Genomic DNA, 16,449 nt, shown 5'->3' with positions numbered 1-16,449 from the left:
CACTTTTTCAGTTATATCCATCACCTCCTTGCAAAATGTTGATTAGGCCCATTTGGAGCATAAATATTTATCAGAGTCATTTCCCATGTTTCTACTGTTCCTGTTAGAATAAAATACATTCCAGCCTTATCTTCCTTTTTGTTTTGGGGAATAAACCTTTCGTTATTTATTATTGTGGCTACTCCCTGCTTTTAAAACATACTACATGCTGTATAAATATCTCCCAACTTTAATCCACTCAGATAATTCTCCTCAATTCTTTTAATGTGTTTCCTGAAGAGAAATATACTTTTTCCCTTCATAACCATCTTGCAGTTTTCTTTCTATTTATTGCTGAGTTTAAACTCCTAACATTAAGAGACATTTAAATTTAAAAACCATGTTATCAATTTATTAGAGTAAAAAAGCTTTCTGCAAAATCCCTTTCTTCTTTACCTATGCTCAAATAATCTCTCTTTGTATTATCCAGCCTAATTCTATGTCCCCCTCCTGATTACTAACTCTGGCTGTCTGCTGCATCCACCAGTGCTGCATTCTTCCTGTACTGTCTTCACTATGATCCATTAGGATCTTAGAAGAGGAGAGTTGGTCTTGTGGTAGTAAGCATGACTTGTCCCCTTGGCTAAGCAGGGTCTACCCTAGTTGCTAATGAATGGGAGACTAGAAGTGTGAGCACTGCAAGATATTCCCCTCAGCCTATGGAGCCGCTCTGGGAAGAGCAGAAGGTTTCAAGTTCCCTCCCTGTCTTCTCCAAGATAGGGCTGAGAGTTATTCCTGCCTGAAATCTTGAGAAGCCAGTGCCAGTCTGTGAAGACAAGACTGGGCTAGATAGACCTATGGTCTGACTCAGTATATGGCAGCTTCCTATGTTCCATTCAGACTTCATGAAGACATTTAAACTAGCTGGACTGGGCGCAGAGCATCTACGCCTCTAGTTTCCCCCCAGCCACTGCCAATTTCTTTACCAGCCTGCCCGCCGCCACCACTTTCTTCTCCCACCTGCCACCGCCATTGCTGTTTTCTCCCCCCACCCACCCCAGCCATTTTCTCCAACCCACTCCTGCCCCCACTGCCACAGTTCCCCCACCACCGCGATTTTGCCCACCCCTGTACCCACCATTTTGATTCCCACCTCACCTCTGGTGCCGCTACTTTCCCCTTCCCCTGCCAGCAGCTTGCTCGTGAACTCTCGTGAGAGCTGCCATGCATGGGATTAGCGATGGGTATGTCTAAGAGTAATAATATAGAAGGGACAACAGTGTTGTTAAATAACACCTTGAACGACATGAAACAAAGCAAACCATCACAATGCTTGCTACCACAGCACTGACTCACCACCCCATGATAAGATAAAACTTAATACACCTATCATTGAAGGTGACTGACCAGATAGCATATTCCAAATACACGCATGCTTGTTGACTTCCTCGTAGATATAATTTGAGATGTCATAGTTGTAGTGAATCTCAAGAGTAGCGCTTTCACCCTAAGCTTTTAAGCTTGAAGAGGTCCTGTTGAAAGGAGGAATAAAGGAGCAGGTTCTTCATTGCAGAAAAATGTATTCAAGAGAAATAGCATAGAGAAGTTGGCAAAATGAGATTACGGCCTTCACATGCTGTACAGTATTGATCTATACTATTTTTCAAGTGGTGGAGTCACTTTTGTTAAAAGAAAAAAACCAACCCAAACACTTCTATGTGAGAGCAATTTCCCACAGCACTGACCTCCGTGCAGTGCTATACTTCCCCACGTGTTACTGGGAGGGGGATTTAAGAAAAACAGAAACCTCAAGTCCCAGTGTCATTTGGGAAGGTGTGCACAGGAAGCTGAGAAATATAGTCTTTCCCAGCACTTTCCCCTAGAGTTTTATGGGGAAAGTGCTGTGAAGGACTACTCTTCCTAGTGTTCTATATGACCTAAAATGGTGCTAGGACTCAAGAGGACCCAATATCCCTGAAAGGATCCCTGCCGGCACTGGGCAAAGCACAACACTGCACAAGGGGGTCATTTCTGCATGGCCAGAAGGGGCTGTGTAAAGTATTTGGCTTTGGCTAAAGCTTCATAAACGAAAAAGGAAAAGTTGTGCCATCGAGTCGGTGTCGACTCGTGGTGACCACAGAGCTATGTGGTTTTCTTGGTAGAATACAGGAGTGGTTTACCACTGCCTTCTCCTGTGCAGTATGAAATGATGCCTTTCAGCACCTTCCTATATCACTGCTGCCTGATATAGGAGTTTCCCATATTCTGGGAAACACACCAGCGAGGATTCGAACCAACAACCTCCTGCTCTCTAATTAGGTTGCTTCCCCGCTGCACCATTATACAAGCCTAATAAACAATAAGCGAGCCACACTTAGGATCAACGAGAACCATCACTGGCTTCCAGATTGCAATAAAGAATGCTGCTGTACAGTCAAGATGGCTATACAGAATTGAAAGTTGTACCCCATAATTAAAGAAATATTAGACAATAACAGCTGATAATAAGTGGCATCAGCTGGATGATTTTGCCACTGTTCAATACAAACTCAAGTGCAGCCCCCCACCCACACACACACAATTTTCCAAATGTACAGCAGTACATTTGAAATTCTTTTTGACTGCCTCAAAAGCACACTGATCATTATTTACAAGTTGTGGAGACAAGCAATCCTGATGTATCTCCTTCTCTAGGCTATTGCCATCACAAATAAAACCTCAAGTATTTTTCTTCACACAACCTTAAAATATTTACAGTTTGCCAATAACCATATTTTCATGGGCCCACTTATAGAAACTGTTCCAATTGTTAAAATTACACTGATGGCTGGGTTACTAGAGAAAGATGAATATATTTGTGTAGAAATATATCCAGGAAAACAACAAAATAAAAACCATTAACCCAAGACTGCAACTCCAGGAATGAAAGCCCATGCTCTCCTAAGCATTTATTGTTTTAGATTGGGGAATTTATTAAGCAAAAGCTATATATATTTCCAAGTCAAGAGAAACAAGATGTAAAGACCTAGGGGGGGAAATATAGCTAAACTCCTCCTAATTGATTCCCCCCACCCTGCTGTCAGTGGTTACCCATCCAAAGACTGAGCATCTCTTTCATCTTTTAAGTCTGTCCTCAGCAACATCTTTTCCATAATCCTCTTTTTCCCCATTCCCCTATGGTTTCACTCCCAAACACCATAACTAATCTAGTGTATGCTCAATTGTATTTGTCTAGATAATCTTGATGCATAACTATTATCCCTCTCTTGTCTCTGACTGAAGATACTACTTGGAGTAAAAACTTATCCAACAAAAAGAAGGCCTCTTGAGAAGCATTATTTGAAGGCATCAGGACATTTTGCCTTATGTTTTCCCTACCCTGAAACTTAAATGACCTTGCTCAGAGGGTAACTGCTGCATTCATTTTGGATAGCTCAAATGTGCTGCCTTTATCTCGTGAATATTCAGGCTGCCTTGTGTGTTGTTTCTTATGAAGAACCAGGCAAGGATGATGAGCTTACTTACATTTTATTTACAGATATACAGCTCTCGTGGAGTCCCACTACTCACTGCCACCTCTTCTAGACCAAGACTGTTACTCCCATCCCCTTTGCACACCAGGATGTTTCCCTCCAGAATATAACTTAAATTCTTAAAGTGATACTAACATGATATCACCACCTCTTGGAATATTTATACTGAGAGGGAACAGAACATTGGTCATAGATGGGAGTCTAATTGCCACCATCCATTATAGGAGTTCTACAGAACTGTTCCTTGCTATAAGAGGAGATGAAAGTTTGGGCGGTATATAAATTTGATAAATAAATAAATTAATGTGAGGTAGAAGCTGAATGAGAATAACCACAGCTGCTATTGCCACAGCAACTTGGGAGTAGACAGAAGACAGTTTTTACATCTGTAGCCCAGGAAAATATAACTTACATTTAAAAGGGGAGGGGGATCCCTTGTCCATTCTCCTTGCCAATTTATGGCAGAGGTGGGCCATTAATCCATCAACATGTGTAAGTGGAGGGTGCTCCTGGCTGCTTTTGGTTTGGGTGACCATAAAACTATGGTCAGATCCATGGAACATTAGGTTTTTAACCTGATGGTCCACTTTCAATCTCTATCGGGGCATACATGAGAAGCCCCATCTTGTAGTCCATAAGCAAATATACAAAAAAGAAAAAGAAAATATACATCTTGGGGAATCCATAATGAAACAAGTATAATGAAATCCATAATGAATTGGATTATGGGAATCCATAATGAAACAAGCCACCTTGGAGGAGGGGTAGCACTGTATGTTAAAGAAGGGATAGAATCTAACAAGCTAGAAAACCTAAGTGGACTGGAGTCCTCCACAGAAACCCTGTGGGTGACTATACAAGGCTGGAAAGGAAACGTGCTACTGGGGACGTGCTATCGCCCTCCGGATCAAAATGCCAACAGTGGCTGGGAGTTGCAGGAGAAAATCAGGGAGGCATCAAGGAGAGGCAGGGCTGTAATTATGGGTGATTTCAACTACCCACACATAGACTGGGTAAATGCACATTCAAGTCAGGACAAAGAGGTCAAATTTCTAGATACGCTGAATGACTGTACCCTAGAACTGTTGGTCATGGAACCGACCAGAGAGAAGGCAACCTTGGACTTAATTCTGAGTGGCACCCAGGACCTGGTGCGTGATGTCAGTGTCATCAACCCTTTAGAGAACAGTGACCACATTGCCATCAAATTCAGCATACATGCGGGGAGAGAATCACCAAGGAAGTCTAACACAGACATTTTGAATTTCAGAAGAGGAACCTTCTCCAAAATGAGGAGTATGGTGAAAAGAAAGCTGAGGGGGGAAATCAGGAGAGTCACTTCTCATGGAGTGCATGGAGTTTACTCAAAACCACAATACTAGAAACCCAGTTAGATTGTATACCCAAAAGGAGGAAAGGTACCACTAAGTCCAGGAGGATGCCAGCATGGCTAACGGGTACCGTCAAGGAAGCCCTAAAAGGGAAGAAGACTTCCTTCTGAAATTGGAAGGCCTGTCCAAATGAAGAGAACAGAAAGGAACACAAACGCTGGCAAAAGAAATGCAAGGTGACAATAAGGGAGGCAAAAAGAGAGTTTGAGGAGCATTTAGCCAAAAGTATCACAAGGGGAATAACAAAAACTTCTTTAAGTACATCAGAAGCAGGAAACCTGCCAGGGAGGCAGTTGGACGATTAGACAATGAAGGAATGAAAGGGATTTTTAAGGAGGATATGGAGGTTGCAGAGAAGCTGAATGAGTTCTTTGCATCTGTCTTCATGGCACAGGATACTGAGCATATACCTGCTCCTGAACCAGGCTTTTTAGGGATGGAGGCTAGAGAGCTGAGTCAAATAGAAGTGACAAGGGATGATGTTCTAAACTGTCTGGAAAAACTGAAACCTAACAAATCACCAGGGCCGGATGGCATCCATCCAAGAGTCCTCAAAGAACTCAAATGTGAAATTGCCGACCTCCTTGCCATAATATTTAACTTATCCCTGAAATCGGGCTCTGTACCAGAGGACTGGAGAGTAGCAAATGTAACACCGATTTTCAAAAAGGGATCCAGGGGCGATCCGCGAAATTACAGGCCAGTTAGCCTAACGTCCATTCCAGGCAAATTGATGGAAAGCATCCTCAAGGATAAAATTGTAAAGCACCTAGAAGAACAGGCCCTGCTGGGAGTGAGCCAGCATGGCTTCCACAAAGGTAAATCTTGCCTCACCAACCTTTTGGACTTCTTTGAGAGTGTCAATGAGTTTGTGGATCAAGGTGATCCAGTTGACATAGTCTACCTGGACTTCCAAAAAGCTTTTGACAAAGTTCCTCATCAAAGACTCCTGAGGAAACTTAGCTGTCATGGGATAAAGGGACAAGTACATGTGTGGATTGCTAACTGGTTGAAAGACAGGAAACAGAGGGTAGGTATAAATGGAGAGTTTTCACAATGGAGGGAAGTAAGAAGTGGGGTCCCCCAGGGATCTGTACTGGGACCAGTGCTTTTTAATTTATTCATAAATGATCTAGAAGCAGGGCTAAGCAGCGAGGTGGCCAAATTTGCAGATGATACCAAACTCTTCCGGGTAGTGAAATCCCAAACGGATTGTGAGCAGCTCCAAAAGGATCTCTCCAAACTGGGGGAGTGGGCGACAAAATGGCAAATGCGGTTCAATGTTAGCAAGTGTAAAGTGATGCACATTGGGACGAAAAACCCCAAGTATATGCTGATGGGATCCAAGCTTTCGGTGACGGATCAGGAGAGGGATCTTGGGGTTGTGGTGGACAGCTCGTTGAAAGTGTCAACTCAATGTGCGGCAGCTGTGAAAAAGGCCAATTCCATGCTAGGGATCATTAGAAAGGGGATTGAAAATAAAATGGCTAACATTATAATGCCCTTATACAAAACTATGGTGCGACCACACTTGGAGTACTGCGTACAATTCTGGTCACCACATCTTAAAAAGGACATTGTTGAACTGGAGAAGGTACAGAAGAGGGCAACCAAGATGATCAGGGGCCTAGAGCACCTTTCTTATGAGGCAAGACTACAACACCTGGGGCTTTTTAGTTTAGAAAAAAGATGACGGCGGGGAGACATGATAGAGGTCTATAAAATCATGCATGGTGTGGAGAAAGTGGAGAGAGAGAGATTCTTTTCCCTCTCACATAACACTAGAACCAGGGATCACCCCATGAAATTGATTGCCAGGAGGTCTAGGACCAACAAACGGAAGTACTTTTTCACACAACGCGTGATCCACTTGTGGAACCCTCTGCCACAGGACGTGGTGACAGCCAACAACCTGGATGGCTTTAAGAGGGGTTTGGATGACTTCATGGAGGAGAGGTCTATCAATGGCTACTAGTCGGGGGGCTGTGGGCCACCTCCAGCATCAAGGGCAGGGTGCCTCTGAGTACCAGTTGCAGAGGAGTAATGGCAGGAGAGAGGGCATGCCCTCAACTCCTGTCTGTCGCTTCCAGCAGCATCTGGTGGGCCACTGTGCGAAACAGGATGCTGGACTAGATGGGCCTTGGGCCTGATCCAGCAGGGCTTTTCTTATGTTCTTATGTAAGTATAAGTGGGGTATCATTCTTTTCATTAGAGCAGGGAGCATCCAGTTCTGGATGGTGATGGGCTTTAAACTCTGCCTGGTCAACATTCTACGGGGGAAACAAAATGGCACCCCTGTACGCAGAGTTACATCCGTGTGATCCATGGTGGTACATGTATAAATGGGGTACCATTCTCTTGGTTAGAGTATGGAGCATCTAGTTCTGGATGGTGATGGGTCAAAACCCTGACAGATAAAAGTTGGGGGGGGGGGCAAAATGGTGGCCAAATGTTTCAGAAAATACATATAAAGCAGTATTTTGTACATCTGTGTGCCATTAAAAATTACTGTTGCACATTAGTCAACCAGAGACATTTATTGGTTTTACATAGCACAAAAATAACATATATGGTACAGTTGCAGGCATTAATGTAGGTAGGGTCTGTTGCAAAAGTTATGTGTAATAACACAGAAATGCATAACATCACCATCATTACTAATATTAAATTCTACTTCATCTTAATGAACATCACTGAAGTTGTCACAAACCTTGGTCTCCTTCACATTTACACATTTCAGGCTGCTTCCGACCATTTGCCAGACATGTGCAGTGTAGAGAACATCAGTCAGTCAGTCATTTATTGTTACGGTCACAGACCAGTACAATATGAACAGTACATTAGATAAAAGAACTTAAAATACATTTATATCTAAGATTGAAAAAGTTAAGACAACGATAATTTCTTATTAACCAATTGCCGACAAGTATTAATAGCAGCAGCACAGTATCTAGCAACTCTGTTTGCAATTGTAAGCTCAGAGTCTGAAAGTAACAGAGAACATTAAAAATGGCTCTGCCAACCTGGAAATTTACCTAATAATGGTGTAAAAATGCTGCACGAATATCCTTATAGAACAAACAGAATAATAAAACATGTTCGATGGTTTCAATCTGATCCAAACCGCAAAGACAAAGCCTCTCTGAAAAGGGGATCCCCCTATAAGGACCCTCCAGAACTACTGAGGGTAGACTGTGACAACGAGCTAAAGTAAAAGCTGCTCTGTACTTGGGGATTTTGAGCCATGTCAGATAATTCATTGGGGAAACTAAATACCTACGTTGTTCTGTGATATAAAACTTTGAAACCTTACCAAGGTCAATTTGTCTCTCACAATCTAGAATTCGCTGTTTAATTAGCGATTTTGCTTGATCATATCCCACCTTATATAGGAATGAAGAGGAAAGGCCCAATGTAGCTATTTTAGCCTCAATAGTCTGAATCCATCTAGATCGATGGTTGTCTTCTAAAACTAAAGAGGCTAACCCAATTGGATGATAAACTAACTGATTGAAAGACATCTTCTTTGGTTACTTGAACAGATACACAGTTCCAATATAACAGAAAGTGCACAGAGCATGGTAATATTTTATATTGAACTAGCTTAACCTGCACAGAGCATCTGCACGCTAGTACTTGATTGCTCCCCTCACCACCCGCCCCAGCCCCCTCACCTCAGAGATCTCTCTATCCTCACTTGAGCCGCACTCCTCCTCCTACTCATCCATCCCACTGCTTCCATTCCCCTCACCGCTCTGGGTCACTCCTCCATCCTATTGCTCCACACCCCTTGGTCACAGCTGTGGTGCTGAAGGGACCAATTGGCCAAGCCACAGTCCCCAACCCCAGAGACCTTCCCACCCTCGCCCCAGCACCGCTCCTGCACACAGGAGTAGCAGCAGTGGTTGACCAGCCCTTAGGAACATAGGAAGTTGCCATATACTGAGACCATAGGTCTATCTAGCTCAGTTTTGTTTTTTAAGCTCAGTACTGTCTTCACAGACCAGCAGCGGCTTCTCCAAGGTTGCAGGCAGGAATCTTTCTCAGCCCTATCTTGGAGATGCCAGGGAGAGAACTTGGAGCCTAGATGCTCTTCCCAGAGCAGCTCCATCCCCAAAGGGGAATATCTTGCATTGCTCACACATCAAGTCTCCCATTCATATGCAACCAGGGTGGACCCTGCTTAGCTAAGGGGACAAGTCATGCTTATTACCACAAGACCAGCTCTCCTCTCTTCCCTGCTGCTGCTGCCACGACTGCAGCCACTCGTTCCCCTCAGGATGCTGACAGGCCCAGACCCGCCCCTTGCCTCCCTCCCTCCCTCTGCAAATGGCCTCGGTATCCCTAAGCAGCAGCAGCAGCGGTTGACTGGGCCATTCCTTGCTGCTGCTGCGGCCACCACCATGGCCACTCATTCCTCTCAGACCACTTACAGGCTCAGGCCCATCCCTTTCCCTTTCTTCTTTCTCTACCCCCTTCCCTTCTTTTTCTTTCCTCCACTCTTTCATTTGTGAGAAAGAATTTGAAAGGGAAACTTCCGGTCGCTGGTTTTGAGCTCACAGAATAAGATAGATCATGACAAGGAAATCAGTAAACATAACATATAAAGGCTTATGATACTCAGTAGTGGCAGAAATATCACACTCAACTTGATATAAGAATGAATGAAATAGAGCTTGCTCTTATGCCTAATGCATTTAGCTAGCCATAAGCTGCACTTTTGCAGGGGTAGGAAGATTCAGAACCCAGTTGGCCAGCTGGGACTCTGAAAGTTCCCCTTGTTGCTCAGGCCATGACCAATTTTATGTTCAATTAATATAATAACTGTGAATTTTGGAATTCAATGTCAGAGCAAGTTTGGTCTGGAACAGTTTACAGAAAAAGACATGTCACTAGAATAAATACATTCACAAATACAACAGAAACCTCATCTTCACAGAGATGAGCTATAAGATTGATGTAGGGTTGAATTCCTACACAGAACCAGAGCTTTGGGCTCCCGCTCAGAAACATGCACACACACACACAGAGGCTTGTCTTGTGTATTTCACAGAACAAAGGACTAAACAAAAGAAATTTCATATGAGTCACAAAGAATTTTATAACATTTCAATGTGTTAGCCATAAACTCAGTTAAGAAAGTAGCTTAAACAGAACAATCACAGTCATCTATGAAACAATCTGTAATTCTATATTACCTTTCCACATCACAACTTATAACTTACTGGTGCTTTTCAATCAATTTTCTTTTTGTTAACAACTTTCAATCAAAATCATTTCACGTCTCCTTCTAGTTCTTTCTTTCTTTCTTTCTTTCTTTCTTTCTTCTTTTTTGCAATTCCCTGCACAAACTTCAACATATGCATTCCTTCAAACTCCATTTTCTTTCCTCTTCTCCAACTGCAAGCAGTTGAAGAGAGGGGGAAAGGAAAAAAGGGAAAAAATGAGAACAAAAGCAGTCTTTTGTTCGGATAAACTTTTTGCAGCAAGAACACTGTTATCTTTTGGCTTGGTTACAACGGGATAGTAGCAGCAAGAATTTAGACTGTTTGCAACACAAGGGCAGCAGGCAGCTGTTTTGAGCTTGGAAACAGAAGACAACATGATTTTAGCAAAAGGCAATCATTCTTTTCCTCTTTAATACTTTCTTCAGTTCCCTTGTTCTCCATAGCATGTTGGAAAGGAAAAGCTGCTTGGAGCATGATGGTAATACATATGGTGGGGGGTTTCTTTGGTAGGCCTGTGCATATTGGTGTTATTAAAACTTACTGGTATATGTAGAAATAAAAGCAATTTCAAAAGGATGTTACTGAGCTCATGATATGGCCAACTTCCATACAGAGGCGTTTTTAAAACTTTCATTCTGAGGGCGCCTCCCCCTCCTGTGAGAATCATCCAATTTTTCAACACGCATTCTAAAGGTACTTGCTATTTCTACTCCCCATAACACCCCTCTTATGTTGCCCCTGCATGGGCTGCCCCTATATGGGCTTAAGTTTGTCCCTTCACGGACTGCCCCTGCTCAGGCTGTAAGTTTAAGTTTGCCCCTCCTCGGGCTGTAAGTTTGCCCCTCCTCGGGCTGTAATTTTCCCCTCGCCCCTGCTCGGACTGGGTACTCACCAAGAGACATCTCTGGATTTCACTCTCTCACTCACTCTCTTTCTCCGTTCACACTTTCATTCACTCTTGCCTCGATTCCCAGATGTGGCACGTTGTAACGACTGGCGCGTCCCGGGGCCCATGAGAATCCTCCACAGACAAAGGCTGTGGGGTGCGCTGGATCTCATTGTCCCACGACAGGTCAAATCGCCCACCCAGAGTCACATCCGAGTCACGGCACCAAATTGATGTGAATTCGGTTCATCCCTGGGTCCGCCTTTTAGCCAATCAAACAGACTCAGTGGGAATCATCTTAGAGGCATTTTATTGCTACTGCAGTTGCAACAGGTAATCAGTGGGCTTTACACTCTCAAACTGATTACCAATTGGTTATAGGTGCATCTTACATTTATACAGACAATCTGAATGATGCTGACACCCTAGACATAGTATACGTGGCAACAAAATGGTGGACTAATTATCTAGTACGCATGCAAATGATTTATTGTTCATCTGGTGATTACTCCTTATTTGGTTACATCCTGTTTTCTTAATTGTCAGCAAAGAACAGTGAGAATCCTGTGAGAACCAAGTTTCCTTAGATACAATTTAGTGGAGAGAGATAATGACGTTGATCATGAGAGGCCGTGATGGCTCTGAGCTGGGCTGGGGTTACTTTAAGTCAGACTGAGGTTTTTTAAGTAAAGTGGAGTTACTTTGGTTTTCTAAAACACATCACTACCACTTTCTTTCTTTCTTTCTTTCTTTCTTTCTTTCTTTCTTTCTTCCTTCCTTCCTTCCTGAATTAACAGATCTTGTTCATCTTGTTTCCTCATCTAATCTGCACAGTCGCAGCCTCCTTCTCCTGAAGAGACTCTTTCCTCCCTCATGACCTCTCTCTTCACAGACCCCTCCCTCCCTCACACACACTGTTCTCTCCTCTACAATCAAACAAATCTTCTGACCAGTAACAGTTGCATTCCAACTGATCTTAACCCTCACAGGCTCTCCCTCCCTATCTGCATATGGAATCCCCACTACCCAATCACCATGGTGCTCTGATTGGTAAAGCACTGTGTGGGCGGGGCTTGTCACATACATCCTTAGCCTTTTATATATAGAGATAGGATCTGATCCTTGTTGTTGAATCACCCTTATAGCAGATTTCAATGAACCAATCTTATACAAAGCAAAAACCAAATGAGCATCTTCATAATCCCAGAATTTTTCATCTATCAATTTACAAAAGTATTCCTATGTCTCGGCATGTGCAGCATAGCCATACCATTTATGATTGCTACTTTGGTCACGGTGTGTAATTTTTCAGCATTTTCTGAAGCTATGATCAGCATTTTCTGAAGCTATGATCATTTTCTGAAGCTATGATCATTTTCTGAAGCTATGATCATACTTGTCTCAATCTCTGACTTATTAATGTTAAAGCTTCCAAAATTTCTATAAGCTTATAAGTAACCAAGCAGTGATGCATCTTTCCATCAATAGCAAACAGAGATTGAGAAATTGCTGAAAATTCATATAGGCTCAAGTTTGATTAATAGCCATGCTTGGTCTAGATCTGGCGACTCTAGATAACCTTGCTAATAGTAACATGTTTTATTTCTTCGCACAGGTCTTCCCTTTCAAAGCAATGCTGATATTTATTTATTTAGCTGCCACTGAATTTGTGTATTTTAGGTTTCTTCGTTGGAACTCAGATTTTGTTCTTGTTGGTCTGAACTCACTGTTAAATGAAGGTATGTAATAATTCTTGTCCAGCTTCTTTCACACAACTCATGTCTATTTGAACATCCTTTGGAAGACTATGGCATGAGAATGTAGACTAGCTCAGTGTGTTTACATTGAAATGGACTTCAAGCAGGGCTGAGCTTAGGGGGATCATGCTATTATTTATTATTTATTTATTCGATTTTTATACAATTAAAAAACAGAAATCATTAAAAACAATTAAAACAGAAATACAAATATAAACACTAAATTAAAAACATCTTAAAAACAATGAAACAATCAAAGCAATTAAAACCCTGAAAACCAAGTTAACATTAAAACAATAAAAACTAATTAAAAACTCTGAAAGGCCAGGCCAAACAGATGGGTTTTAAGGGTTATCTTGAAGGTCAGTAAAGAATTAAGATTACGAATTTCTGCTGGGAGTGCATTCCATAGCCCAGGAGCAGCTACAGCGAAGGCCTGCCTCTGAGTCACTACCAAACGAACCGGTGGTAACTGGAGACGGACCTCCCCAGATGACCTTAATGTGTGGTGGGGATCATGTAGAAGAAGGCGCTCTCTTAGATAACTCAGACCCAAGCCATTCAGGGCTTTAAAGGTAATAACCAGCACTTTGTATTTTGCCTGGAAACATATCAGCAGCCAGTGTAACTGTTTCAAAACAGGCATCATATGGTCTCTCCGGGTTGCCCCAGAGACCAATCTGGCTGCTGCATTCTGAACTAACTGAAGTTTCCAGACTATGTACAAAGGCAGCCCCATGTAGAGAGCATTGCAATAGTCAAGCTGGGAGGTTACCAGCTGATGTACCACTGTTTTGAGGTCATCCTCTTCAAGGAATGGGCGCAGCTGTCAAATCAGCCAAAGCTGATAGAAAGCACTTCTGGCCATGGCCTCCACCTGAGATACCTGGGTGAGACCTGGGTCCAGGAGTACTCCCAAGCTGTGCACCTGCTCCTTCTGGGGGAGTGTAACCACATCCAGCACAGGGAGATCTAACTCACCCCTCAGATTCTGAGCCCCCACAATGAGCACCTCCGTCTTGCTAGTATTCAGCTTCAATTTGTTCTCCCTCATCCAGCCCATTACTGCCTGTAGGCAGGCATTTAGAGAATGAGTGCCATTTCCTGAAGATGAAAAGGAGAAGTAGATTTGGGTGTCATCAGCATACTGATAACACCCAGCACCAAACCTCCTGATGACCTCACCCAGCAGTTTCATGTAGATGTTAAAAAGCGTTGGTGACAGAATGGAGCCCTGAGGGACTCCATATAACAGCTCCCATTTTGAGGAGCAACTGTCACCAAGCTCCACCATCGGGAATCTACCTGAGAGATAGGAACGGAACCACTGCAAAGCAGTGCCCCCTATCCCCAGCTCCCCCAGGCGATCCAGAAAGATACCATGGTCGATGGTATTGAATGCTGCCAAGAGATCCAGAAGAACCAGCAGAGTCACACTCCCTCTGTCAATTCCCCAGTAAAGGTCATCCGTCAGGCCAACCAAGGCTGTCTCAACCCCATAGCCAGCAATAAAGCCAGTTAGATGTCACTATGTCATTGAATGAGATGGAAAGGACCCCAAGGGGGTGGGATGGAGCATTGTGAGGGGAGGGTGCCTGCTGTGAACTCTCCCTCATGTGAGACAGAGCTCCTTGTGAGCAAAGATGTCACCCCAGGGGTACATGTTTAGGTCTAGCTCATACCCTGCAGTGCTACATTTCTGCTTGCAGATTTTTTTTCTTTTCCCCCCATTAAAAACTCCCTCTCTCACAACAGTAGAACCAAAGGTCACCCCATGAAACTGAAGGCTGAGAAATTTAGGACCAACAAGAGGAAGTACTTATTCACACAGTGCATAATTAATCTATGGAATTCCTTGCCATGGGATATGGTGATGGTCAACAGCTTGGATGGCTTTAAAAGGGGCTTAGACAGATTCATGGAGGACAGGTCTATCAATGGCTACTAGTCTGGTGGCTGTGAGCCATCTCCAGCCTCAGAGGCACAATGCCTCTCAATACCAGTTACAGGGGAGCAACAGTAGGAGAGAGGGCATGCACATACCTCTTGCCTGTGGGCTCCCCAGAGGCATCTGGTGGGCCACTGTGTGAAAAAGGATGCTGGACTAGATGGGCCTTGTGCCTGATCCAGCAGGGCTGTTCTTATGTTCGCATGTTCACTCGATAAAGAGACTATGCTACACCAATTAGGATGGTAAAACAAGCCCCAGGCCACATCTATTCAGCAATCAGGATCCAAAATGGGCCACCCCAAGTAATAAAGGGCAGCATCGGCCATGAGTACTTCAGCCGCAGACCCAAACCATCCTTAGTTGGCTGGGCTCCCCATCAGTCTCACCTGAAGATTCAGGCATGGCCTTCTCCACTGGGGGATTCTCCAGAACAGATGGTGGTGCTGATGCAGGAGCAGATCGAGGTGCTGGCACAAGAGTAGCTGGGGGCAGCAGGTCGCAGCCACCTTCATCAGGGGGCACTGATACAGAGTCCTCATTGGCCTTTTCCTGTGCTGCCAACCTATCAGACAAAGCCTTGATCAGAGCAGGCCTTGCAGTACCCCAGTATGCTTCTTTCCCTTGTTAGTGGCACCTGATGGTCCAGCCCTTTCCTCAGGCCTCGCTTTTTTGGCCTGCTCCAAGGCCTCCATTCTGGCCATTATTGCCCTCAACTCCCCCACGTCTGCTTCATCCTCAGATGATAAGAGTTGGGGGGAAGCTTTGAGGGGTTCTGAACAGGACACCCTCCTTCTTACCTGTGGTCTTCTTGTGGGGCATGAACCAACCAATGATACTAAGAACCGAACTACAAAATAATAGCCCCAGAGCAGCAGTCAAGAAAGTATACAAACCAGCAAAGTGTTGGGATTTTATTTTTGTTTTGCTAAGAAAGCCCAAAGGATTGAAGAGGCAGTGCCTATACCCAGGGAGCATCCTACTCAGAACCAGATGAGTGACAGTATATATTACGCAGGCCTATACTGAGAGGGTGCAGTACTCCGGCCCAAAAGAGGACAATATACAGTAAGCAGAAAACTGCCTTCGCATCACCAGATTGCGGACTAGGCCTGAAGGCCTCACTGGCTAGGAAGGACAAACACACAAGCCCTCCCTTCCCAAAGCCAGAACTTGGTGGACTGAGTAGGAGGTTGGCAGGCAAAGAACCAATGGTCTGCTAGTGCCCGCCCACTCTCAATCCAGAAACCAATCAGGGCCCGCCTTGTGGCCATGCATGGGGACAAACAGCCACCCCACAAGGCAGTGGGCTGACCCATTGTTGTGAACTGCCATGAGACTTTATCAACTGGCGGTATAAAAATACAAAACAGATTTAAACTCCCTGCAAATCAACAGCAGCAGCACCATGCAATATGGAAGCCAAAAGCCTCTAGTAAAAACTAAGGTTCAATTTACATATTATGACTGTCACTTTGAAGGTGCTTCAGCTTGTTGCATGTGGTAGTTCGTCATTTGAATTATGCACTTTCCACAAGCCCACCCCAAAATAAAGATTTACAACAGAGTACTGTAAAGTGAGACTCTCTACAAACTGTTTACCAGTGATAGCACCCAACAAGTGAAGCAATGTCACATACATCCAGTAATAATACATCCAGTAATTTTCTGTAATAAGGAAACTGGCCCTGATACCCAGCCATGTGTCTAAAAATTCCCATAATGGG

This window comes from Hemicordylus capensis, chromosome 2, assembly GCF_027244095.1.
Source record: "Hemicordylus capensis ecotype Gifberg chromosome 2, rHemCap1.1.pri, whole genome shotgun sequence".
NCBI classification, from domain to species: domain Eukaryota; kingdom Metazoa; phylum Chordata; class Lepidosauria; order Squamata; family Cordylidae; genus Hemicordylus; species Hemicordylus capensis.
This window is presented reverse-complemented; position numbering follows the sequence as displayed.